At 37.0% G+C, this 25568-nt stretch overlaps 1 pseudogene; it reads right to left on the bottom strand.

Moving 5' to 3' along the window:
- LOC104248811 (putative late blight resistance protein homolog R1A-3) overlaps nt 1-18436 on the bottom strand; it is a 29979-nt pseudogene extending 11543 nt beyond the window's left edge.
- Nucleotides 18437-25568: the final 7132 nt, after the last annotated feature.

Below are 25568 nucleotides of genomic sequence, written 5' to 3'. Positions count from 1 at the left end.
TGTTGCGGCTTGAAAAGATCCATACAGACGAAAATGGATCGGACATGTTGACCAAGACTTTACCGAAAGGGAAGTTTGAGTTCTGTAGAGAAGCTGCAGGGATAGTGGATCCACCATATAGTTGGAAGGGGGAGAATTGTTAGTTTTTCCAACAATTATGGTGATGTATGGGAGAGGTAAGCAATGATGCAACTCTCCTTAGTGAGATAAGCAATGATGCAATGAGTGGTAGGTGAGATGGGAATATTGCAAATTGATCCTTCTTGGTAGGTGAGATTTGCACTTTTGGTCCCTATCTCAAAACTATAAATACCCCCTTCCATTTCATTGTATAACACACCAAAAAATATATCAAAACTCAAGAAGAAAGAGTTTGAGAGGGAGAGAGATATAGTTCCTTTAGGAATGTTTCCTAACAGGGGAGTGACAAAATAGTGAGTAGAAATACTAGTCGGGTATTTTTCGGGAAACACTTTTGTGTGCGCCACTATTTTGGGTAGAGCTCAGGAATTGTTGTACCTCCAAATTATTGGGGAAGTCTCTCTTTGTATGCCTGCTAAATGTTTTAGTGGAAGTTGGTGTCGGATTTGTGGACGTAGCCTAAACGTTTTAGGTGAACCACGTTAAATATTGTGTCATTTATTTTTGGTTTCGTTGATCATTTATTTTATTCCACTGTGCAGTAGTGTTTAGTGCCACCGGGTCCTAACACCAGCTACCAAGACAACCACTAGGGGCAACCCTTTGCATCGTCTTGCAACATCTAGACTCACATTGTGTAGTTCAGGTGGGCAAGATTCGTTTTGAAACACTTTTTTCTGCAACAATTCCCTACTCTCTTCGGGTGTGAGGAATGGAAGGAAATAAAGATCAGTATGGAGTTTGACATGTTCACCCACTTTCTCAAGACGAGTTGTTACTATAATTCTGCTTCTATTTACAGCATCAGGGAAACAAAGTCTTAAGTCATCCCATGCCATAAAATCCCACATATCATCCAAGACAATGAGATGTCTCTTTCCTATTAAGCTTTTCCTCAACATGTCAGCTAGTTCGCCAACCTCATCTGCTTTGTCCTTGGAACCGGTAACTTGATTGAAAATCTCTTTTAATAGCACTCTCCGGCTATATGTTTGGGAAATGATGCAGAATGCTCGAACATCAAAATGATAAACAATGATGTCATTATTATACAACTTTCTAGCACAAGTTGTTTTACCTTGTCCCCCCATCCCAACAATTGGGATTACATCTAGCTCATTTGTCCCCCGTGTCAGATACCAAATTATTCTTTTCGTGTCATTCTCAAAACCAACTATCTCCTCATCATTCATAAGATTGTCATGTTGAGTTGGCATATATTTAGATGGCTCTACCATAGAGCAGGGTTTAAGAGCAAAGTTCTCCGACCACATCCTGGTCACCTCCGCACTAATATGCTTGATCTCTTTTAAGATTGTAGGAAGTGAGCAAAAAAGATACCAAAGAGCATTATATTGACCAAGAATAGAGTCAATGGCAACTTCAGCTTCGTATGCCAAATTGATAGTATGCCTCTGAAGATCTTTAAGAATTTCATGTGTTGTGGAAGCCAAATGTATATAGTGTGAATAAGTCACAACTACTATACCAAAATTATGACAGCCACCAAATAATAAATAAGACAATAAAACAACAATAAAGGGAACACCAGAATTTACGAAGTTCGGCTAATTTTGCCTACTCCTTGGACACAACCAATATTTTATTTCACTCCAAAAATACAAGTGAAATAATACTAAAGAGAGAAGATACAAATGCCTTAAACATATGAGAAGGCAAATAAGAGGTGTGTTTCAATCCTAAACATTAGGCCTTCTTTTATAGGGGAAAAATCCCCCCAAACTTAACTCCCAACCAATGTGGGACTTTGGCATTTTGCCAAACTTCAACAAATCTCCACCTTGGCAAAATTCCACATTTTCAATTCTCTCTCAATAACAAATTTTGGTTGTGTCTTCATCTTCAATCTTCAGTGTTCAACAATGTTGATCAAATCCAAACAATGTTGAAACTTGACCGCAGTCACCACCTTTGTCAGCATATCAGCAGGATTCTCTGTAGTATGAATTTTCTTCACCGTGACTCCACCTTCTTCTATGATTTCTCGTACGAAAATGATATCGAACATCAATGTGCTTCGTCCTTGCATGATAAACTTGGTTCTTCGCTAATTGAATAGCACTTTGACTATCACAAAAAATTGTGATACCTTTTTGTTCAACACCAAGCTCCTTTAGCAATCCTTGAAGCCAAATTGCCTCTTTCACAGCATCTGTAATAGCCATGTACTCTGCCTCTGTTGTAGACAAAGCAACTGTTGACTGCAAAGTAGACTTCCAACTAACTGGTGCCTTTGCAAAAGTAAACACATAACCAGTAGTTGATCTTCGTTTGTCCATATCACCCGCAAAATCTGAGTCACAATATCCAACTACAGACTGATTGTCTTCCTGCTCAAAAACTAACCCGACATCTACAGTATTATGAATATACCGTAGAATCCACTTCACAGCTTGCCAATGCTCCTTCCCTGGATTGTGCATATATCTGCTAATAACTCCAACAGCTTGTGAAATGTCAGGCCTTGTGCAAACCATTGCATACATCAAGCTACCAACAACATTTGCGTATGGTACCTTTGACATATACTCTCGTTCAGCTTCATCCATTGGCGACATAGTAGTACTTAGCTTAAAATGGGAAGCAAGTGGAGTACTAACTGGCTTAGTCTTGTCATCTATGCCAAAACGTTGAAGTACTCTCTTCAAATATTCCTTTTGAGATAAACAGAGTTTCTTTGAACGTCTATCTCTAATTATCTCCATGCCAAGAATTTTCTTTGCCTCACCCAAATCCTTCATCTCGAACTCCTTCTTCAGTTGAATCTTCAACTTATCAATTTCTTCCAAATTCTTGGAAGCTATCAACATATCATCAACATATAGGAGAAGATATACAAAGGAACCATCTTTAAGCTTGTGCAAATACACACAATGATCGTATTTGCTTCTCTTGTACCCTTGCCGCAACATAAACTCGTCAAATCGCTTGTACCATTGTCTAGAAGATTGTTTCAATCCGTACAACGATTTTTCAAGTTTGCACACCATATTTTCTTTTCCAGCAACTTTGAATCCTTCTGGCTGAGTCATGTAGATTTCCTCCTCCAAGTTTCCATGTAAAAACGCAGTTTTTACATCCATCTGAACTAGTTCCAAATCCAATTGTGCTACCAAAGCCAACATAATTCTAATGGAGGAATGTTTTACAACTGGAGAAAACACTTCATTGTAATCAATTCCCTCCTTTTGAGCATATCCTTTGGCCACCAATCTTGCTTTGTAGCGAACATCTAATTGGTTAGGAAATCCTTCTTTCTTTGCAAATACCCATTTGCACCCAATTGCTTTCTTTCCCTTCGGGAGATTGGCCAATCTCCATGTATGATTCTGATGAAGGGACTGTATTTCATCATTCATGGCAATCCTCCACTTATCTTCTTCTGAACTTTGGACAGCGTCTTTATAAGTAGTAGGAACATCATCAGCTACAATTGAGGTTGCACAAGCAACCGTCTCTATGAGACGAACAGGTTTCGTTATTGTTCTTTTTGGCCTGCTGGTTGCTATTGATTCAAGTTGTTGTTGAGATTCCTGAGTTGGAATCTCCTCTACTGGCTCTCCTTCCAGAGGGTAATCTTCATTTGTTTCCTCCTCTGCTTCTTGTGTAGGAAAAATAAATTTTCCCTCAAACTCCACCTGCTTAGAAGCACCTTCATTTTGTTTGGTATCTTCTGTTACCTTATTTACCATAGCAAATTCATCAAAGGTAACATCTCTGCTGAATATTACTTTCTTTGTCATAGGACACCATAAGCGATATCCTTTGACTCCAGAAGTAATTCCCATAAAAATAGCCTTCTTTGCCCTTGGATCCAATTTTGACTCCGTCACATGATAATATGCAGTTGAGCCAAACACGTGCAAAGAGTTATAATCTACAGCAGGTTTTCCGTACCATTTTTCAAATGGTGTTTTGCCATCAATAGCAGCAGATGGTAGACGATTAATGAGGTGGCATGCATATGTAATTGCCTCAGCCCAAAATTCTTTGCCCAAGCCAGCATTGGACAACATACACCGTACCTTCTCCAGCAAGGTCCGGTTCATACGTTCTGCCACTCCATTCTGTTGTGGTGTATGTCTAACAGTGAAGTGTCGGAACGATGCCATCATTTTCACAGACCTTATTGAAATGATCATTTTTGTATTCACCTCCATTGTCTGTGCGAATACACTTGATTCTCCTGCCTGTCTGATTCTCCACCATCGTCTTCCATTTGAGAAAAATTCCCAACACTTCATCTTTGCTCTTCATTGTATACACCCATACTCTTCGGGAAAAATCATCAACAAAGGTTACAAAATAGTGCTTCCCACCCAATGAAGGTGTTTTGGAAGGACCCCAAACATCAGAGTGTACATAATCCAAAATGCCTTTAGTATTATGGATCGCTGTACCAAATTTAACCCTTGTCTGTTTCCCTTTAACACAATGCTCACAAAACTCCAAGTTGCAAGCCTTTACTCCTTTTAACAATCCTTGATCTGATAGAGTTTTCAAGGATTTTCCTCCAGCATGTCCCAAGCGCATGTGCCATAGCTTGGTTGCTTCTGCCTCTTTGTCGTCACTGGATGTTACTGTCGCTGTCCCAATAACTGTACTGCCACGATAGCGGTACATATTATTATTCTTCCGATTAGCCTTCATTACCACTAGTGCACCGGAGCATACTCTCATCACTCCATTTTCTGCAATGATTTTGAACCCTTTTGATTCTAGGGCTCCCACAGAGATGAGATTCTTCTTCAAATCCGGTACATATCGAACATCTATCAATGTTCTGATCATTCCATCATGGTTCCTTAATCGTATTGAACCAATGCCATATGAGGTAAGAGGGCTGTTATCCGCTGTGTGGATGACTCCATATTCTCCTTCTTGAAATTCCACGAACCAGTCCCTGTTGGGACACATATGATAGCTACAAGCCGAGTCCATCAACCATATGTCTGATGATGTTGATGACTCTGTTGTAACTAATGAGAAGTCTGAATCATCACAATCAGCTACATTTGAATCCATAATAGCCTTTCCATTGTTATGTTTGGCCTTATTCTTCAACTTCGGACAGTCTTTCTTCCAGTGCCCTTTTTCTCGACAAAAGGCACATTCATCTTTGCTGGGTCTGGATCTTGACTTGGATCTTCCCTTCTTTGTCCTCGTTTGATTTTGAGGACGACCCCTCACAAATAGTGCTTCTCCTTCTCCGCCCTTCTGTTTTTCTCGCTTTCTTTGTTCATAGCTGTACAAAGCTGAACAAACTTCTCTGAGAGAAATTTCGTCATTTCCATGGAGTAGAGTAGTTTCAAGGTGCTCGTACTCATCAGGAAGTGACGCCAACAACATTAAGGCCAAGTCACCATCATCATAAGTTGTATCCATATTTTGCAAATCTGTGACCAACTTATTGAAACTGGTGATATGTTCATTCATCGTGGTACCAGGAACATAGGTGAAGTGAAACAGTCTCTTCTTCATGTACAATTTATTTTGACTGTTTTTCTTCAAAAATTTATCCTCTAGTGCTTTCCATAATTTACTTGCAGAAGTTTCCTTTGTGTATGGATATTTCTGCTCTCTAGCAAGGTAGGATCGAATGGTACCGCAAGCAACACGGTTGATAATTCTCCAATCTTCTTCTCCAATAACATCTGGTTTCTTTTCTTCAATGGCCAGATCTAGCCCTTGTTGAAAAAGGACATCTAGAACCTCGCCTTGCCACATCCCAAAATGTCCGGACCCGTCAAAAATTTCTACCGCAAATTTCGCATTTGACACAATTCTTGTCATAAGCGAAGATGCCAATGATGACGTATTGTTGACACTTGATGTAGATTCTTCTTGTTTATTGTCCCCCATATTTGACACAAATATTATTTAATAGCTGACGACACAAATCAAGATTATTTCCTTTCTGATGTAGAAGATCAGACTAAGCTGCAACTACAGAGCATACTCAGACAGAACCTTGACTCAGTTACCAAGATAAATCTTTTCTGATGTGGAAGATCAGACTATGCTGCAACCACAGAGCATACTTAGACAGTACCTTGGCTCTGATACCAATTGTTGCGGAAGCCAAATGTATATAGTGTGAATAAGTCACAACTACTATACCAAAATTATGACAGCCACCAAATAATAAATAAGACAATAAAGCAACAATAAAGGGAACACCAGAATTTACGAGGTTCGGCTAATTTTGCCTACTCCTCGGACACAACCAATATTTTATTTCACTCCAAAAATACAAGTGAAATAATACTAAAGAGAGAAGATACAAATGCCTTAAACAGATGAGAAGGCAAATGAGAGGTGTGTTTCAATCCTAAACATTAGGCCTTCTTTTATAGGGGAAAAATCCCCTCCAAACTTAACTCCCAACCAATGTGGGACTTTGGCATTTTGCCAAACTTCAACAAATCTCCACCTTGGCAAAATTCCACATTTTCAATTCTCTCTCAATAACAAATTTTGGTTGTGTCTTCATCTTCAATCTTCAGTGTTCAACAATGTTGATCAAATCCAAACAATGTTGAAACTTGACCGCAGTCACCACCTTTGTCAGCATATCAGCAGGATTCTCTGTAGTATGAATTTTCTTCACCGTGACTCCACCTTCTTCTATGATTTCTCGTACGAAATGATACCGAACATCAATGTGCTTCGTCCTTGCATGATAAACTTGGTTCTTCGCTAATTGAATAGCACTTTGACTATCACAAAAAATTGTGATACCTTTTTGTTCAACACCAAGCTCCTTTAGCAATCCTTGAAGCCAAATTGCCTCTTTCACAGCATCTGTAATAGCCATGTATTCTGCCTCTGTTGTAGACAAAGCAGACTGTGGAGCTGCTGTGAAAAATCTTTAGGGAATCTCTGCTTTTTGAAAGTTCTTGATTGACTAAACTTTGAAGCCCTTATTTCACCAAGAAAAGTTTTCTTCATTTCCAGCTCCACTAGCTTAATCAGACATAATAGATATGGAGGTTTACTCACCAAATCATTTTCATCCTCATCTGTATCTTCATCTGAATCTATATCATCTTCAACCTTAGTAAGCTAAAGAGCAAGGCAGAACTGTCCCACATTGTCAGCCATGAACTGAATTCGTGTCTCCAGACCTTCCAGCTTCTCATGGTCGATGTAACTATTTATCTCCGTAGCATATAAGTATCTCAAAAATTTCATTTTCTTTTGAATGATTTTCACTTGCTCTAAAAGTCGATTAAGCTGAAGCATTTCATTCGTCCATTCAGTAGCATCCAATTCCAAGATCCATTCAGTAGCATCCAATTCGAAGAACATTTGTACATCATTTAGATTCTTGTCGAGGCAATCCATATATTCTGATAGATGGGAATGATTCAACTCAAAATTGTACCTTAAGCTGGTATTACCTTCAATGAATTCCAGCAACTGTGAAACTAGCCTTTCCACATTAAGGTTAGTTTTGCATTCATCAAAAACTGACTGAAGCATTTCATCAATTAGTTGGGCCTTCTTTGCGATTTTGACTAAGGAATCAGGCAAAAGAAGATGATGGTATTTGAGAAAAGTACTCAAAAATCTTAGCTCCATTTCAAGTGTCTTAATCTTGATGTTGTTCAGATCATGACCTCTGATCTTGATCCTTCTTAGGTTATCTAACATATCCTCAATATCATTTTGAGCCATCTTCTCTAGATAAAGTAGAAAATTCCTGCAAGTTCACCAACTCTTGTAATATTAGTTTCATTAACAATAACTTTTTTTGTTCACGTTTTTTCAATATCTACTGTTAGAAGCTATAATGCTTGTGAAAGATTACACACCTATTGTACCATTTTGGTTATGGAGAATTTCCCAAACCTCCTATTGTCTTACTTTCTATTGTAAATGTTGCTTCATTTCACTTCTCCGTTTATAAGAAGTCCGTTGATAAATTTTAGGAAGAAAGCTAAGTTGTCGGTGTCTAATCAATTTAAGCCTAGTCTATGATGACAACATTGCTTTCTTTTTTACTCGGGCGAGTCTCTTTAGAGTACATCTTTTCTATTTTATATTGCCTAAGCTTTATTAGGATTACCGAGAAGAAAAACAAAAACGTTTTCTAGTCTATAGGGTAAATTTGATTTAAAATAAATGGTCGAATAATAGCGTGACACGTGGAATCAAAGACAGGTAAAAGGCAAGTCAAGTAACGGCCAGTGCCAGGAACAACAACCGCAATTGACATCGGGAAAATCCCGAAGGGAGCACGATCAACGAGGGCAGATCGAATATTTGCGATCGATAACATACAATATAGAATATTCCCTAACATTAAATGTGCAACCATTGTAGAAAATATTTGCGTTCATGGCCTGCCGTTACATATTCATCAATGACTCCTTTATTATCATTTAAGTGGAGCTTGATCCTAGGATCTTGCTTCGCAAGGTATAATTATAAATAACAGGCTCAACAACCATTGTGAGACACGAAATTCTTGTCCAACTTATGCTACATTTCACTTTTGCTCTTGAAATAACCACTCTATTCGTTCTCATTATTGCTTTCATCTCTGTCCTGCGAGACATTGTACTCGGAGCCAGGCTTATCATTCTCTCTAATTTCAATTGCTAAGTCTTATTTTTAAGCTTATTATTTTATCATTTTTGGATCAAATCAGTCCGCTTGTCTATAAACCACGTAACAAATTTAACTTTACCTTTTTTGGGTAAACAATTTGGTGCCCACCGTGTGGCTTAGCCAATTGCGTAATTTTTTTTATCGTTGCATTTATTACTAACTTGTTTGATTTATCCTTAGCAAGAAATCAGAAATGGCCGCTAATGATATCATCATCACACACAACATTGACACAAATAATTGCCTCAACATGAGACTCAATTAACGACACCCGTAACGAAGGGGATGAAGCAACCCCGGTTCATGAAGGACAGTATCCCTAGCATGTGCGAGAACCAACTCCTGATGACGTAGAGGAGGAACATGTCGTTGAAACAGTGAAAATCTTAAGGGAACAACAAAAGACAATCATAGTGTTGTCGGTTGCTTCTAATAAAGCAAACGGAAGGGCCCAGTTTCTCTCAGTGTTCCCGCAAATCAAATGGCTCAAAGAGTCGATAATAACACCCATAAGGGGTGAGACCGATTCTGACAATGCCGGTGGGACCAGTAACGGATCTGGTAATAACAACAGGAATGTCATTTAAATCGAGTGCTACACCGGAGATGATTCCAAAGAGGTTTAAAATGTTGGACATACCAGAATATGATGGGACTTCGGATCTGCAGGAGCACATTACAACCTACACCACAGTTGTGAAAGGAAACAATTTGGCTCAACATGAGATCGAATCGGTCTTACTGAAAAGTTTGGTGAAACCCTCACAAAGGGGGCTCTGACATGGTAGTCACTCTTACCTGAGTATTCAATTGACACTTTTGAAATGCTTGCAAATTCATTCATCAAAGCCCATGTCGGGGTAAGGAAGGTCCAAACCAGGAAGGCAGACATATTCAGAATTGCACAAGATGAGTCTGAATTACTATGAGAATTCGTGGTCCGATTCGAAAAAAAGAAGATGCTACTACCAGTTGTATCGAATGAGTGAACATCGGAGGCATTCAAAACGGTTTGAATCTACGAAGCTCTGATGCCTCCTGAAAGTTGAAGGAAAGTCTGCTCAAATTCCAAGCAACCACATGGACGGATGTCCATAACCGTTACGAGTCAAAAATAAGAATATAAGACGATCAACTTGATTTCTTGACATCAACCAAGGGACGGGACTGAGATAAGAATTAGGACAAGTTTAGAAGTGACTCTGATGCGAATTGACGGTCTTCTAAAAGTTATTTCCTATCTTATAAAAGAGCCGAGGGATGCAGCAACAAAGGATTTCGGTCCTAGGATAGGTTCACTCGCGATATAAGAACTGACCTTGACCGAAATAGCAGGTCTTTACAAGAAAAAGAGGTACCAGCAGCCCAGGACTCCACATATCCCAGGTTATCAGATTACAACTTTAACATCAGCCTAGTGTAGTTGATATCGATGATGAGAAATATAAAAAAAAAAAAAAAAAGCACGATTCCCGAAGCCAATCAAATTTGATCCCAACCAGTGGGATCCCAACTTGTGATGTGAATATCGCGAGACTCATAGCCATAAAACTGGCGATTACTGGAATTTAGAAGAGGTTGCGACATTATTTAAGAATGACCATCTCAGGGAATTTCTGAGCGACCGAGCCAAGAAAAATTATGGTCGTAGCTGGGACAAGGCAGAGCCTACGAAGACAGCAGAAGACTCCCCTTGGTTGACTATCAACATGATTTTTGGAGGAAATAAAATTAGTGTAACCTTCTCGGTGGTCAAGAAAATAAATATATAAGTAACTCATAGAGAAAGACTCCGTGAAGTCGCACAAGATGATATCACTTTCATGGAGGAAGACACTGACGGACTCCTTCTCCCACATAACGATGCTATGGTAATCTCTCTTAATATTTTAGATTTCAAAATTAAGCGTGTTCTGGTTGACCCAGGAAGCTCAACCAACATCATCCAATGGAGAGTGCTGGAGTAAGCAAAACTGACCGGAAGCATCATACCGGTGACAAAACCCTTAGTCGGGTTCAATTTGACAAGTGTGACAACCAGAGGTCCTATTGCCCATGAACGCTGAGAAAGTAACCAAAACCACCTTGTTTGAAGTGGTGGATGGAGACATGGGATATAATATAATTCTTCGGATGTCGTGGATACACAAAAAGAAGGTTGTTACCTCAACATATCATCAGCTACTGAAATTCCCAACCTTAGAAGGGATCAAATAGATAAGAGAAGACCAACCGATAGCAAGGGAGATGAATGCGGTAACTGTTTCCAGCAGCAAGGGAAAGGAGTCTAACAAATAGCAATTACAAGAGCCAGTGCCTTACCCCTCTCTGAATGAATATGATAAGAGTGAGGAGTCATCAGCTTCTGAGATACTTTCAGGTGCCGGAGGAGATATATGCAACCAATTCAAATACAAAAGAACTCGAGCGGGTAGTATTGTTCGAACAATTTATAGAAAGGAAGTTCTATTTGGGAATAAGGTTAAACCCCGAGCTCAGGTATCCCATTAGAGGTGGTCGTGCACAAACTAAGCCTGGATTCAAACTTCCCACCGATAAGGCAAAAAAAATGCCTAATAGTCGAGGCCAAAAATAGGTTTGTTAAAGAAAAAGTAATACGACTACTCGACATTGGTTCAATCCGGGAGGTAAAACATCTGGAATGGTTGGCTAATGTAGTTATAGTTCCGAAGAAGAATAGCAAGTTTAGAATGTGCGTAGATTATAAGGACTTAAATAAGGCGTTTCCTAAAGACTTGTTCCCTTTGCCAAATATTGATCAAATGATTGATGCTACAGCGAGGCACGAGTTAATGAGTTACCTTGATGCTTACTTCGGGTACAATAAAATCAAAATGAACCCAGAGGATCAGAAAAAAGTTTCTTTCAAAACGAATTTTGGAACATATTGTTACAATGTGATGCCATTTGGGCTTAAGAACACCAGAGCTATTTATCAAAGGCTCGTTAATTAAAATATTTGAGAAACAAATAGGCAAAACAATGGAAGTGTATATTGATGGCATGTTAGTCAAGTACTTGAATGGAGCGGATAATTTGAAGCAACTCTAAGAGACCTTTGACATTCTGAGGAAACACAACATAAAGCTTAACCCGAAAAAATGCGTGTTCGGGATTGATTCCGGTATGTTCTTGGGGTTCTTGGTTTCACAAAGAGGGATCAAGGTAAATCCTGATAAAATCAAAGAAGACATCCCGGACCAGCTAACGAGCGTAAAGGAAGTACAAAGGTTAACCGAAAGATTGGCCTCCTTGAGTAGGTTCATCTCAAGATCCTCGAAAAAGTGTCATCATGTTTTTCTCGCTTCTGAAAAAGAAGAACAATTTCGAGTGGACTCTCGAATACTAGCAGGCACTGAAGGATTTAAAAAGGTATCTATCCAGCCCCCGTTACTATCAAAATCGGGGGAAGGCAAATAATTGCTGATATATCTAGTCATCTCAGAAGTAGCAGTAAGTGTTTTTTAGGTCCGAAAAGAAGAAGGTACGCAATTTCCTACATATTACGTTTTATTTGATGGCATGTTAGTCAAGTATTTGAATGGATGGGTTCATTTGAAGCATCTTTAAGAGACCTTTGATATTCTGAGTAAATACAACATGAAGCCTAACCCAGAAAAATGCACATTCAGGGTTGATTCCGGTATATTCTTGGGGTTCTTGGTTTCGCAAAGAGAGATCGAGGTAAATCCCGATAAAATCAAAGAAGACATCCTGGACCAGCTAACAAGCATAAAGAAAGTACAAAGTTTAACCGGAAGATTGGCCACCTTGATCAGGTTCATCTCACGATCCTTGAAAAAGTGTCATCATTTTTTTCTTGCTTCTGAAAAAGAAGAATAATTTTGAGTGGATTCCCGAATACTAGTAGGCACCGAAGGATTTAAAAAGGTACCTATCTAGCCCCCCGTTACTATCAAAACTGGGGGAAGGTGAACAATTGCTTATATATCTAGCCATCTCAGAAGTAGCGGTAAGTGTTGTTTAGGTCCGAAAAGAAGAAGGTATGCAATTTCGTATTTATTACATTACTAAAATATTAACAGTAATGGAGACTCACTGTCCGTACCATGAACAATTGGCCTTAGATCTTGTAGTCATCTCTCGAAAGCCCATGCCTTATTTTTAATGTCACCCGATAGCCGTTGAGACAACTTTTCCCTTAAGGAATGTCCTTCATAAGCCTGAGTTGTCAGACCAGTTGGCTAAATGGATAGTCAAAATTAGTGAGTTCGACATTGAGTACAAGCCTAGGATTAGGATTACGTCACAAGTTTTGGCCGCATTTGCTAAAGTTTATTACTCCCCAACAGAAAATTTTACGGGAGTAAAGATTCATCATGTGTGCAAGGGTTAGGGTTTCTCCGGTCTCCTTGTGTAGCTAGCAAAGACAAGCCACGGTCTCCAAAATGATGGTGCCAAACAGACCCGATACCGGTGGCAAAATCCCAAAATTACGGGGTCGAGCCCTTCATTCGACCCCAAGAAAAATGGACCCAAGGTAAAGGGATACGTATATATATACATAAAACCTTCCCTAGTGAAAGTAACCCGCTCTATCATATCCGGACCGGGGATGTTGAGGTTAGGGCAGTTGCATTTCTCCTTCATTGTAGGGATATTAGAAGGGCGAATGGAGAAGGGATACCTACTAACAGCCCAAGTCCATAAAGACGCAAAAGGGCCCTTCTCTTAGAAATCGTTAGAGGTACTAAGGCGTTTTGGTATGATGGTGTTTACAGTGGGAGGCTCAGAGTCGGTATCAGAGTCTCTGTTTTTACTTGGGCCTCCACCGAAGAGAAGGCCAATTTTCTAAAAAATGGAGTAGAATAAGCCATGGTAGTAAATAGGCAGTAAATTTTTTAAAAGAGTTTAGAAGATGAAAGTTGTCTAAACAGGTAGAAAGTGAGTGTAGAGAAGAAGATGGACTTATGAAAATCTTGGAAGTGAAAAAAGTAAAATGATGAGTAGAGTAAATTTGGTTTATAATCAATGGTCGAATAATAGCATGACACGTGGAACCGAAGACAGATAGAAAGCGAGTCAAGTCACGGTCAATGCCGGAAACAATAACTGTAATTGACATCGGGTAAATCCCAAAGGCAGCACGGTCAACGGGAGCAAATCGAACATTTGCCATCAAATGGCATTAAATGAAGAATATTCATCTCTGTCCTCTAAGACATTGTGCTCGGGGCCACGCTAATCATCCTCTCCAATTTCAATTGCTAAGTCTTATTTTTAAGCTTATTATTTTATCATTTTTGAATTAAATCAGTTCGCTTATCTATAAATCACGTAACAAATTTAACTGCACCATTCTACGGGTAAAGATGTAGTATTACGAGTTTGAACTCATGACCTTCTGTTCACATGACAACAACTTTACCGGTTATTCCAAGGCTCCCCTTCACCTATGATATAAATTAGTAAGTGAATTTGAAAAGATTTGGGTAGTATGTATATATTGTGAAGTCCATTCATATAGGTAAACGCTTATTTTCCATGTTATGGACAAAGTAGCAGATTGATTAAATATCAAACAATTACACATTCTTTCTTCAATTTACTATGTTGATTATTCATGAATATTGTGATCTAAGGGTGTGTTTGGTACGAAGGAAAATATTTTTCGGAAAATGTTTTCTAATTTTTTCATGTTTGGTTGGCTTAAATGTTTTGGAAAATATTTTCCTTATCAATTCATTTTCCTCCAATTGGATGAAAATGATTTCCTTATTAAGAGAAGGGAAAACATTTTCCAAAACTCCTTCTCAACCTTCCCAACCCTCACCAACCCAACCCACCCCCTCTACAAAAAAAGTTTTTTTTTTTTTTCAAATTTCAGTTTTTTCGTTTTGTTGTCCCCCCTGCACGAAATTTTTTTTTTACTTTTTTTTTGTTATTTAAATTTCTGTTTTTTTTCGTTCTGCTGTCTCCCCTCCCCCAGCCCCGCCCCCTCACCCCTGTCCCCCCCTCGAAAAAAAATTTAAAATATATTTTTCAGTTTTAGTTTTATTATTTATCGGTTTAAAGGCTCAAAATTTTACAAGTTCCAAAATTATGAGTTCGGAGGTTTATGTGTTTGGAAGTTTACGGGTTTAAAAATTATAAACCCGGATTTTCAACTACACACTTTTTCTTTGCGGGAATCCTATTGCCCTCCTAAACTTATTTTAAATGGAATTATTTGCACCCTTAACGCTGACAACCAAACTCTTGGCAAGTGATGAGCTACACGCGCCCCCATATATATTTTTAGTATTTTTTTATTCTTTCTTCTTTTTCTTATCCTTTTTTCTTATTTCTTATTATTCTCATTTTTTTGGTTATTTCATTCTCTTTATTTTTGTTTTGGTCACCGGCGGCATAAAATGGTGGTCGTCGGAATTTCACAAACACCATTTTTTCCGGCGATTGTTTTTCCAGCGATAGATTTTTATCCCGATCTAAGTGTGTTTTGTTTTATATATATATATATATAAATTTTTCTTAAAAGTATAATTTATATGTGGGAGGAAGAGCAAAAGAAGAAAAAAATATAAGCTGAGAAAACTTTTTTCAGTTAAAATTTCAATGCATCATTTTTTTCCGGCGTGTGAAGGTTTTCCGATGATGAATTTTTCCCCCCAAATCTGAGTGTATTTTGCTTTGCTTATGAATAATCTTCTTGAGAGTTTAATTTGTGTGTGAAAAGAAAAAATGGAAGAAAAACAGTTAGACAAAGTCGCGGAATTAGAGAAGAAACGAAAAAAAAGTAAAAGAAAAAAAGAAAAAGAAAAAGGAAAAGGAAAAGGAAAAAAAAGTAAGAAAAAAATGATAAAAAAGAATAAAAAATAATCTGAAAATCGTTTTTTCCTAAGGAGAGTGAAATACACACACTCTGTCACGTCAGTATTAAGGGTGCAAATAATTCCATTTAAAATAAGTTTAGGGGGATAATAGGATTCCCGCAAAGAAAAAGTGTGTAGTTGGGAATACGGGTATAGTTCAGGGGGTACTTATGCATTTTCCCTTAAATTTATAAGGAAGGTTTTGCATTCCGGATTTCTCTTTTAGACTTTAAAGGAATGAGAGAGAAAGTACAAATAGCTACCAAATGATTTGTATGACGAGGTGCTTGTCAACAACAACAACAACAACAACCCAGTATAATCCCACTTAGTGGGGTCTGGGGAGAGTAGTGTGTACGCAGACCTTACCTTTACCCTAGGGTAGAGAGACTGTTTCCAAATAGACCCCCGGCATCCTTCCCTCCAAGAACATCCCACCTTACTCTTGAGGAGACTCGAACTCACAACCTCTCGGTTGGAAGTGGGGGTTGCTTACCATCAGAGCAACCCCTCTTGCCTGACGAGGTGCTTGTCATTTTTGTTATTGTTATAGGCAGAATGCCGTGGTTATTACTTGATCTCTTCATATATGTAAAGGACGAATCCACAAAATGGTGGAGTTTTGTATTTTGTTGGGTTAAGAAGATCCAATTGTTGTTAAAGAAACATTGTAGTTATTTTCACGATTTATAAAATGCAATCATGATGTGCTTCAAGTTGATGTACTTAGTCACATATTCATGAAGATTTTGGGATGCTACAATTATTCATCCACTAGATATCTCAGGTAGATTATTATTAGATTAATAACAAGCGCATATATATATATATATATATATACATAATTTTCTTGAAAGTATAATTTATATGTGGGAGGAAGAGCAAAAGAAATAAAAACGAATATAAGCTAAGAAGAGTTTTTCCAGTTAAAATTTCAATACATCAATTTTTTCCGGCGTGGGAAGGTTTTCCGATGATGAATTTTCTCCCCAAATTTAAGTGTATTTTGCTTTCATTATGAATGGATCTTTTTGAGAGTTTAATTTGTGTGTGAAAAGGGTAAAAAGATGAAAAAGAAAAACAGAATAAATAAAAACGGTTAGACAAAATTGCTGGTGAATGAATAGTCGCCGGTGAATGAATATCCGCCGGAATTAGAGAAAAACGAAAAAAGAAGTAAAAAAAAAAAGACAAAGAAAAAGGAAAAGGAAAAGGAAGGAAAAAGTAAGAAAAAATAGTAAAAAAGAAGAAAAAAAATCTGAAAATCTGAAAATCTGAAAGGAGAGTGAAATACACACACTATGTCACGTCATCGTTAAGGGTGTAAATAATTCTACTTTAAAATAGTTTAGGGGGTAATAGGATTTTCGCAAAGATAAAGTGTGGAGTTGGAAATCTAGGTATAGGTCAGGGGGTACTTATGCATTTTCCCAAAAAAAAAAATTTGAGGATGTTGGCCGGTAAAAAGGGCAAGAAATTGTGTCTCTTATTACTTTTTCATTATTTCGATCTTTTACTCTCTTTTTTTAGAATTTCTTTAAATAGTTTTACTTTATGGGTGTACTCTATAACATTATTCGTAGGTTCTCAAATAAAGATTTTGATTTACAATTCAACTTGGATTTCAATAGATTATCCTAAAGCATCTATCAAACTTTGAAATCATGTTCAAAAACTCAAAATTCATCTAATTTGGAAGAAAGGGTCAATGGTCGGAGCAACATCGATAAATTGGAGGAGTTAATTTAAATTCATTAAAGGTTGACCCTGGAAAAAGATTGGCAACTCAAAAATATTATTCAAACAACCATGATGAAATAAGAAGAGCATATCTTCAAAAAAATCTTATCCAACCTTGAAATTACAACTGTTCTTACATAAAATATATGATAAATTTGTTGCTTTGATCTAAGATTTGTTAAGTATAATATATTGGAGTATAGTGTAACGAAATATGTGACTTTTTCTTTTATTGTTACTTGATTCAAGATGAATGCATTAATTTGGGGGGGGGGGGGTGTTTTTAAGTATAAGGTTTACACCCGGGCGGATGAACCAAGGTTGAAGCAATGTCGAGAATGTCATTTCTCACTTTTTTAAATGTGACGCCGCTTATAAAAAATTTCATTAATTTGGGGGGGGGGGGGTATTTTTAAGTATAAGGTTTATACCCGGGCGGATGAACCAAGGTTGTAGCAATGTCGAGAATCTCATTTCTCACTTTTTTAAATGTGATGCCGCTTATAAAAAATTCATGTGTACGGCTCTGACAAGGTAGACCTAACATCAAGAGGAAGGAAGTCGTATTGAACAACTTACAATCCCTTAAAATCCGTATAGACAATACCAACTAGTTAGGAAAATATTTGGTCATGGTACACTTACCTTAGGTGTAGATTTTGTCAGAATTGTTTTATATGCGCTTAGAGATTTGTATGTCTTCAATTTTATGATCCTGTAAAGGAGCAAAAAGAGTTGTTAGTATAATTAAAACGCTTAGTAGGTTACGTTCCAGCAAAGGGAAAAAGAAGTCGAGGGTCAAAAAGCAATCGAAAAAAGTCACAAGAACGATCAGATCAACAAAATAAGTTACAAAGATCTTCACATCTAACTAAATGCATGACCAAAATAACGTGTCAAGTGTGATTAGAAAAAAATTATTGAAATATATACCTGACAAAGACCAAAGTTTGCAGTAGGAGAAAACTTGTAATTAATGACAAGTGAAGATTAATATCAGCATAAAGATTGGAAGTATGAAAGGTTTCAGTCTATAGGGTCTTCTCACATAAGGAAGCATACTCTAACAAGATCAGTGAATGAATAATTATTGGTTCAATCAAACTTACATTAAATGTATATTGGATTGGATCTAAATGCTACCAAAAGTCAATGGAAGAGTTATTTATAATATTATTAGTACAGGTAGAAAGCTACTTCCTCCGGTCCAAAATAAGTGATTTTTTGGCTTTTTACTTTTGGTCCAAAATAAGTGATTTTTCTAGATTTCAAGAATGAATTAATTATTTTTTTCCTTCATTGCCCCTGGAGTAACTAATGTTGGAGTATGTATTAGGAGTGTTTATGTGAAGAGATAGTAAAGGTTAATATGATCTATTTCATTGCTAATTAATGTTAAAAATTGAATTTCTTAATATGTGTGAAAACAACCAAAAAATCACTTATTTTGGACCGGAGGGAGTAATTGGCAGGTTAGTATCCATTCCCATTGGCCTTCAAAGTCAGTGGCTTAGTATACTATTAGCCCGTTTGGCCAAGCTGCAACAATCAACTTATTTTGATAAGTACTTTTTTTCAAAAGTGTTTTTCTCAAAAGTACTTTTGGTGAGAAGCAGTTTGTGTTTGGCTAATTAGTTTGAAAAACACTTTTGAGCAGTAATTAGTGTTTGACCAAGCTTTAAAAAACTGTTTCTAAGTGTATTTTTCTCAAAAGTGCTTCTCAAAAAAGTACTTTTGGAGAGAAACTACTTTTTTCTGCTTCTGCTTCTCCTCAAAAGCATTTTTTTTCCTTCCAAAAGCTTGGCCAAACACCTTAATTTTTGGCCAAAAATGCTTTTGACAAAAAAAAAGCACTTTTGACCAAAAAAAAGCTCGGCCAAACAGGCTATATTATTAGTGCAAAGAGACAGCTAATCTGCAGGTGATAATCCGTTCCTATTGGCCTTCAAAGTCAATGCTTTCATTAGTTAATGCGCAAGTTGTACTGTTACAGCTCAAGATTTGCCTATTAGGGCGGTGCATTCGTATCGAAACTAAAAAATTTGGTATATGGTATTTTGATATTTGGTATGGTATTTAGTTTAAATTTATAAAATAGTTTGGTATTAAGTATGGGATTTGATATTTAAAAAATAATACTTAAATATGAATATCGTACCAAAATATATACTAAATTACACTTTACATATATTATTGATTAACATACTAAGTTACACAATATTTTTCTTGGGCATTCATGCTGAGGTTTGCAGTAAAACCCGTTCTTTAGGAAAATGGAGGAACAAGCTAGGATTCAAATTCTAATTCTTACTCTCTAGGTTGCCAAAAAGTTTAACATAATGTTTCAACGATTTTAGGGTATTTCTTACTCAGTTAGTCATTGTTGTATTCTCTAATTTCAACAATTAACTCTAAGCAAGTGACATGATATTTCCAATGATCAAATATATTTCTTTATGTACCTTTTTTCTCTTAGTTAACAATTGATAGTTTTGTACAAAGATTTTATCAACAGTCACGTGAGCTTAGAATGTTTTTATTGGGTGCTTTAATTAAGAATGTTGCAGTCTATGACTCTATGCACTAGTTAATATTCAAGACGAATAAATCAAAATTACCGAACCGAATAAATCGAAACTGGAAGGAGAAAAGCCAAACCATACCGAATATAATTAGGTATGATATTGGTATAACATTTTAAGAAACCGAATTCCAAAAATACCGAACCGAAATGACTAAATATTATATTGTACCGACCGACGAACACCCTTATTGCCTATCATTCTAATTAACAGACAAATATACACTGTGTCTAGAACAATTTCTGTCTATCAGTATTATTGCTACACATTCCTACATGAGAGGATCATGACGAAGATGAGATATTACATATTAGAAGAATATTTCGACAGTATTCAATGGACAAATATATTAAACATGAAATGCAGAGGCTCTGAGTGTCACGACCCCAAATTAGCGCCGCAGGATGTCGTGATTACACTTAGTCTCTAACACTAGGTAAGTCTAACATATATTGGCAAATATCAAAGATAATAACTTAAACATAATATTAAACCGTGAAACTATCAAAATAAAACTCAAACGGTACAACTGTCCAATAACTCCTAAAACCCGGTGGAACTGAGTGATAAGCTCTACAGAAATGTACACAAATCTCTAATACAATATTGTCTTATAAAAGGATAATTAATAGTAAAAGAAATAACATAAGGTGACTGTGAAGCCTGCAGACGTCGAGCAGGTATACCTTGAAGTCTCCGAAAAGATAATTGAACGATCATTGGCGTCCGACACGAGCAAATGTACCTGGATCTGCAAAAATGTGCAGAAGGGTAGCATGAGTATACTACAATGGTACCCAGTAAATATCAAGCCTAACCTCGGTAGAGTAATAATGAGGCCAGATCAAGACACCTACTAGGACTAGAAATCTGAACATAGTATAGTATATTGATGTTTAGCTTAAAGTATATATATTTCTATGTATATCGCCTCATAATTTACTTTTTTTCATGAATCTGGGATGCTAAATGCTATGATTTATATTAATTTGAAGTATTTTTACTTGTAGGAATGATTCAGGAGCAATTGGGGGCGAAACGTGCAAGATTTGAGCTAAAACGAACAAAATCGAAAAAGGAGGCCATTTGGGCGCCACAGGCAGCGCCTGACGCCACCTGTGGCGCTGAAAACAGTATGTGCAATTTGGGCAGCGCCCTGGTGGGCGCTTGGCGCTGGGCTGGGCGTCGTTGACGTGGATTTTGTCCTATTTTACCCAGGACACGGTTTATTCGGCCCTAGACCTACCCAACATGTATAAAAGCAAGACTAAACCTATTTTTTGGAGGGGGACTCCACTTTGGAGGATATCTAACATACTTTGGAGGGGAATTCACGTGGAAGAACACACACCACGCTTGGAGGAGGCTTCTAACTAGTTTTTCTTCTCTTCTCTTCCTTTAATTTCATAGTTCATTTGTTTTAGAGTTTTGAGTGCTACATAAACGTTGTAGTTTGAAGCTTGAATTGTTCTTATTATTTTATCATATTGGCTTATTTATTCAATCTTGCATTTAATTATTTGATTGCTTGATCACCAATTGAATGCTATCTACGAATCTAGGATTGAACTCGGGAGAGAAAATTCTAGATTGCATATAAGATTGAGTAGAACAAGATCTTAACTCTTATGGAGGGCGGATTTGTGGTTAGGATAGGAATATACCTAATCGCCTTGCTTGGTTATTATACGGGAATTATAAATGTGTTCTTGTTAATCCTAATTCCATAGGAATATAGGCATTAGGTTAGCTTGAATAGGCGAGTTGTACTTCGGGAGAAGGCTACGAGCAATATTAACCCTGTCAACCAATAAACCAGATAACTTAATTAGATGATTTAAGTGGAAAACTCAACGAGATTGTTAGCTAACCCATAGCTCTAGAATATTCACTCACATTGAATTCGCCTCTATAATTTGCCAACTTTTTTTCTTTAATCTCTTAATTTGTTACTCTAGATTAATTTTAGTTAAATATTCATATTTTAGGATTCACTTGAATAGATTAATAGTTTGATTTAATTTAGTTGATAGTTAATCACAAGTCCCTATGAGTACGATATCTGGACTTAAAATCCTATATTACTTGTCGACCACGTATACTTGCGTGTGCGTTTGGGAGCAACAAGTTTTTGGCGCCGTTGCCGGGAATTAAGAAATTAACTAGTCTACTAGATTAGATTTTTACTTTTTGTCTACTCAAATTTTTTTTATTTATTATTTTTATCTTAGTTTAATAATTATTATCTTTATTTACATGGCATCTTGGAACGAGAATTGGTCGAATATTGGTTGTTCTTATTTTGGTGATCCATGTCCATATTGTGGAGGACCATATTTGGGGCAAAAATGTGCATCTAAATCTGATGTGTGGAATTTTTATAAAGTGTATGGTTGTCAAGGTGGCCATTGGGATGATTGTCCTAATTTTTATCATCCTTCTCGGAGTTCTTATTATAATGTTTCTAATAATGTTTATGAGTTTGATAGGAGCAATGAAGTGGAGGATATGGAAAGCGCGGATCATATTATGGACATGATAAGGCAAATAGCCGAGCAACATGACATGATGATGAGGCAAGTAGCCGAGCAACAAAATGAAAATCGAAAGGCTATACAAAGAATTAGTGAAGCAATCATGAGAATGATGGCCGAGGCGGAGGAAGTGGCTGAAGAAAGAGAGTTCCCACCAGAAGATAATTTGGAAGAAGCAGATATAGTGATCCAATCTTGGCTAGAGGAACAAGCTCAACTGATAAAATCTCATGAGTTTCTCCGTGATGGTCTTTCAAATATGACAGAACAACTAATAGAAGGAAGAACTGAGCTCAAGCAAGAGATAGACCAATTTGGCTTAGATATCCATGACTTGCAGGGTCAATTGAATAAAAAGGTTGAGGCTTCTGATGCCCTACAACCAATTATTGTAGATACTAGCCAACTTATGGAGCGAAAAGAGGAGTTCCAACTATTCGACCACAATATTATTAATAATGCCAAGGTTGACGAAGAGTGCAAAATTGAGAATGTCAACAATAATGCAATTTTTGAGTTGGAGCGTATTGGACCTCATTCTAAATATTTTTCAACATTTTGTTTGGTTGGTGACATGGGAATTGATCCAGTCGAGCATATGGAGGAGTCAATGGATGAGGACAAAGTGTTTATATTCTGAAATTTGTCACACCAAGGAAACAAAACGACATTCCTCACTTAAGGGATAAGAAGTGCAAGATGCGATATCTATTGCTTGGTTCCTTTATTTTTATACCACTGCCGCAGGAACGTGACAAAAAAATTGATGCAAAATTGGGGCTGCAATTCATATCTTCAAAGTGGAAGGAAAAGTGGTAAAAGTGATTGCGTCGTGCCGCGACGTTAAATAAGGCACTTGTTGGGAGGCAACCCAGCCTGTATTTTAATTTTTTAATTTTTAATTTTATTTTTTGATTTTTTTATATAGTGACAAGTTTCGTGTTGTTTTTGTTTTGTAGAGTATGGGAAGTCTGAGTACCCAAAGTTGAAGTTGAGGAGCATGTTTGAGCTTAAGTGAGGGGTCGTCCCGGCCCTTAAGATTGAGGATCATGTCCGAGCTAAGCCCAAGAGGGTCTCAAGGAGTATTTCTCACCATTGTTTTAATATTTTTCTCTATGATCATGCATCGAGGACTATGCATAATATAAGTTTGGGATGGGGAAACTACTTTCTGAAACATAATTATATAAAACTATTTTTTTTGGTTTTTCTTTTAGAACTCGTAGTAGACATAGTCTAGTTAAAAAAAACGAAAATTGAAAAAATAAAGTTTAGAAAAAGTTCAGATTTTTCCCGACGATGGATCTTTTAGACAATTTTCTTGAGGGATAAAGTCCGATTAAAAAAACCAAAAAGACTTTTTGTTTTTTCTAGGATAGTTAGGTAGTATCCCTTGGTTTTTCTTTGGGCGCCGGTTCTTTTCCAAGGGTGTAGCTCGAACCGGGTACTTTATTTTTTTCTTTAGGAGTAGTTTAGGAAGAAACTGAGTCACTCTGAGATACTCATTGACATGGTTGATGCTGGCACATTAGGCTATAACATACATTCTGTTTTTCCATTTATTTGGTTTGAATTGTGAAGCCTAAGTAAAGTAAATAGCCTATTTTGTGACGCCTTTTCTCAGTTGTTTGACTTGTATGCCACATAGTGCAATATTGATTAAATTTCTCAATTATGTGTGCTTGCTTGACTTGAGAGTTGAACAGAACCGTTTTGATTGAGTCATGTGCAACGTGTATGTGAGGATTTGTGATTTTCTGTGCTATCCTGTGTAGTTTAGAACTTGCCTCGTGTGTTAATTGAAGAGAAATTGTAAGTTGTGCTAATCTAGGAGATGACATAGGTATTTTCTTGCTTGATCATGGATGTGCTTGTCACATAGAAACAAAATTTTCCGTTGCTAGCCCTTTGAGCCTATAGACCTTTCTTTTGGCACCCACATTACAAGCCATACTCCTATTCAATTCTTAATTTGAGATAGAACCTTTACCTCCTAAGGCACTTAGTCGCTAAAAGAAGTAAGGTTAGAAATTAGGGAGTAGATTTTTAGCGGAACCATGGAAGGGCCCGTTGGTGCACTAAAGTTGAATCAAAAGTCACTAGCCAATGAACCTTAATATATGGAGTGTGTGAAGAAAAGAAAAAAAGAGAAAGGAAAAGAAAAATTGCAAGAAAAGAGAAAAAAATATGATAGTTCAAATAATGTAGAAAAAATACACACCTCCAATTCTTAATGATTTGTGCTAGTGAAATTATAGAAGTGCTTAATTGAAAAGAGGGCTATGTTGCATATGTTGTATATGGCCAGTGAATCGATTGAGAAGAATATGTGCTTGAATTGTGAATGTAGTGTATTAAAGTGCTTAGGAGGGTTAGTTAATATCTCTAAATGTATCATACCTGTCCCTTAGCCTACATTACAACCTAAAAGTCCTAATTGATCCTAGATTTGGCTAGCTTAAATTAGTAGAGATATACACTACGAGCAAGCTTATGGTACGACCACAGGATGCATATGAACTCTTTGTGAGAGTGAGCGAATTTTGTTCAATTGTGTGATGTCCTTAATCTATATTCAAAAGTATATTTGAATGTGTGGGCTGTTATATTCACTCTTTTGTTTGTTGGTAAGGGCACGTGATCTCATGAATGATTGGTAATGTTGTAAACTTTCGTGTTGGGTAAGTGCATGAATTGAGGGTGCTTAGTGGTTACAAGTCGGCTTTTGAGGTTGGGAGGTGACAAATAGGTTGTTTAAATTGATTGAATTGAAATATTATACTTGGGTATGCTTAAACGGGAAGAATGTGAATATTTGTGTGTTCATGCTTGTGTGCCAGCATTGATCGTGGTCAAGGGTATAGTGTGTGGTTAAAAGTTAGGGTGCTCCTCTATGATTGAACTTTGTACGTAGTTGGGGGTTTATTAGATTGTCCAATTGCTCGAGGACGAGCAAGAGTCTAAGTGTGGGGTGTTGATGTTTAGCTTAAAGTATATATATTTCTATGTATATCGCCTCATATTTTACTTTTGTTTCATGAATTTGGGATGTTAAATGCTATGATTTATATTAATTTGAA

Source organism: Nicotiana sylvestris, chromosome 1 (assembly GCF_000393655.2).
Source record: "Nicotiana sylvestris chromosome 1, ASM39365v2, whole genome shotgun sequence".
Lineage (NCBI taxonomy): Eukaryota > Viridiplantae > Streptophyta > Magnoliopsida > Solanales > Solanaceae > Nicotiana > Nicotiana sylvestris.
Note: the sequence above shows the minus strand (reverse complement) of the source record. Positions and strands in the feature narration are given on the sequence as shown.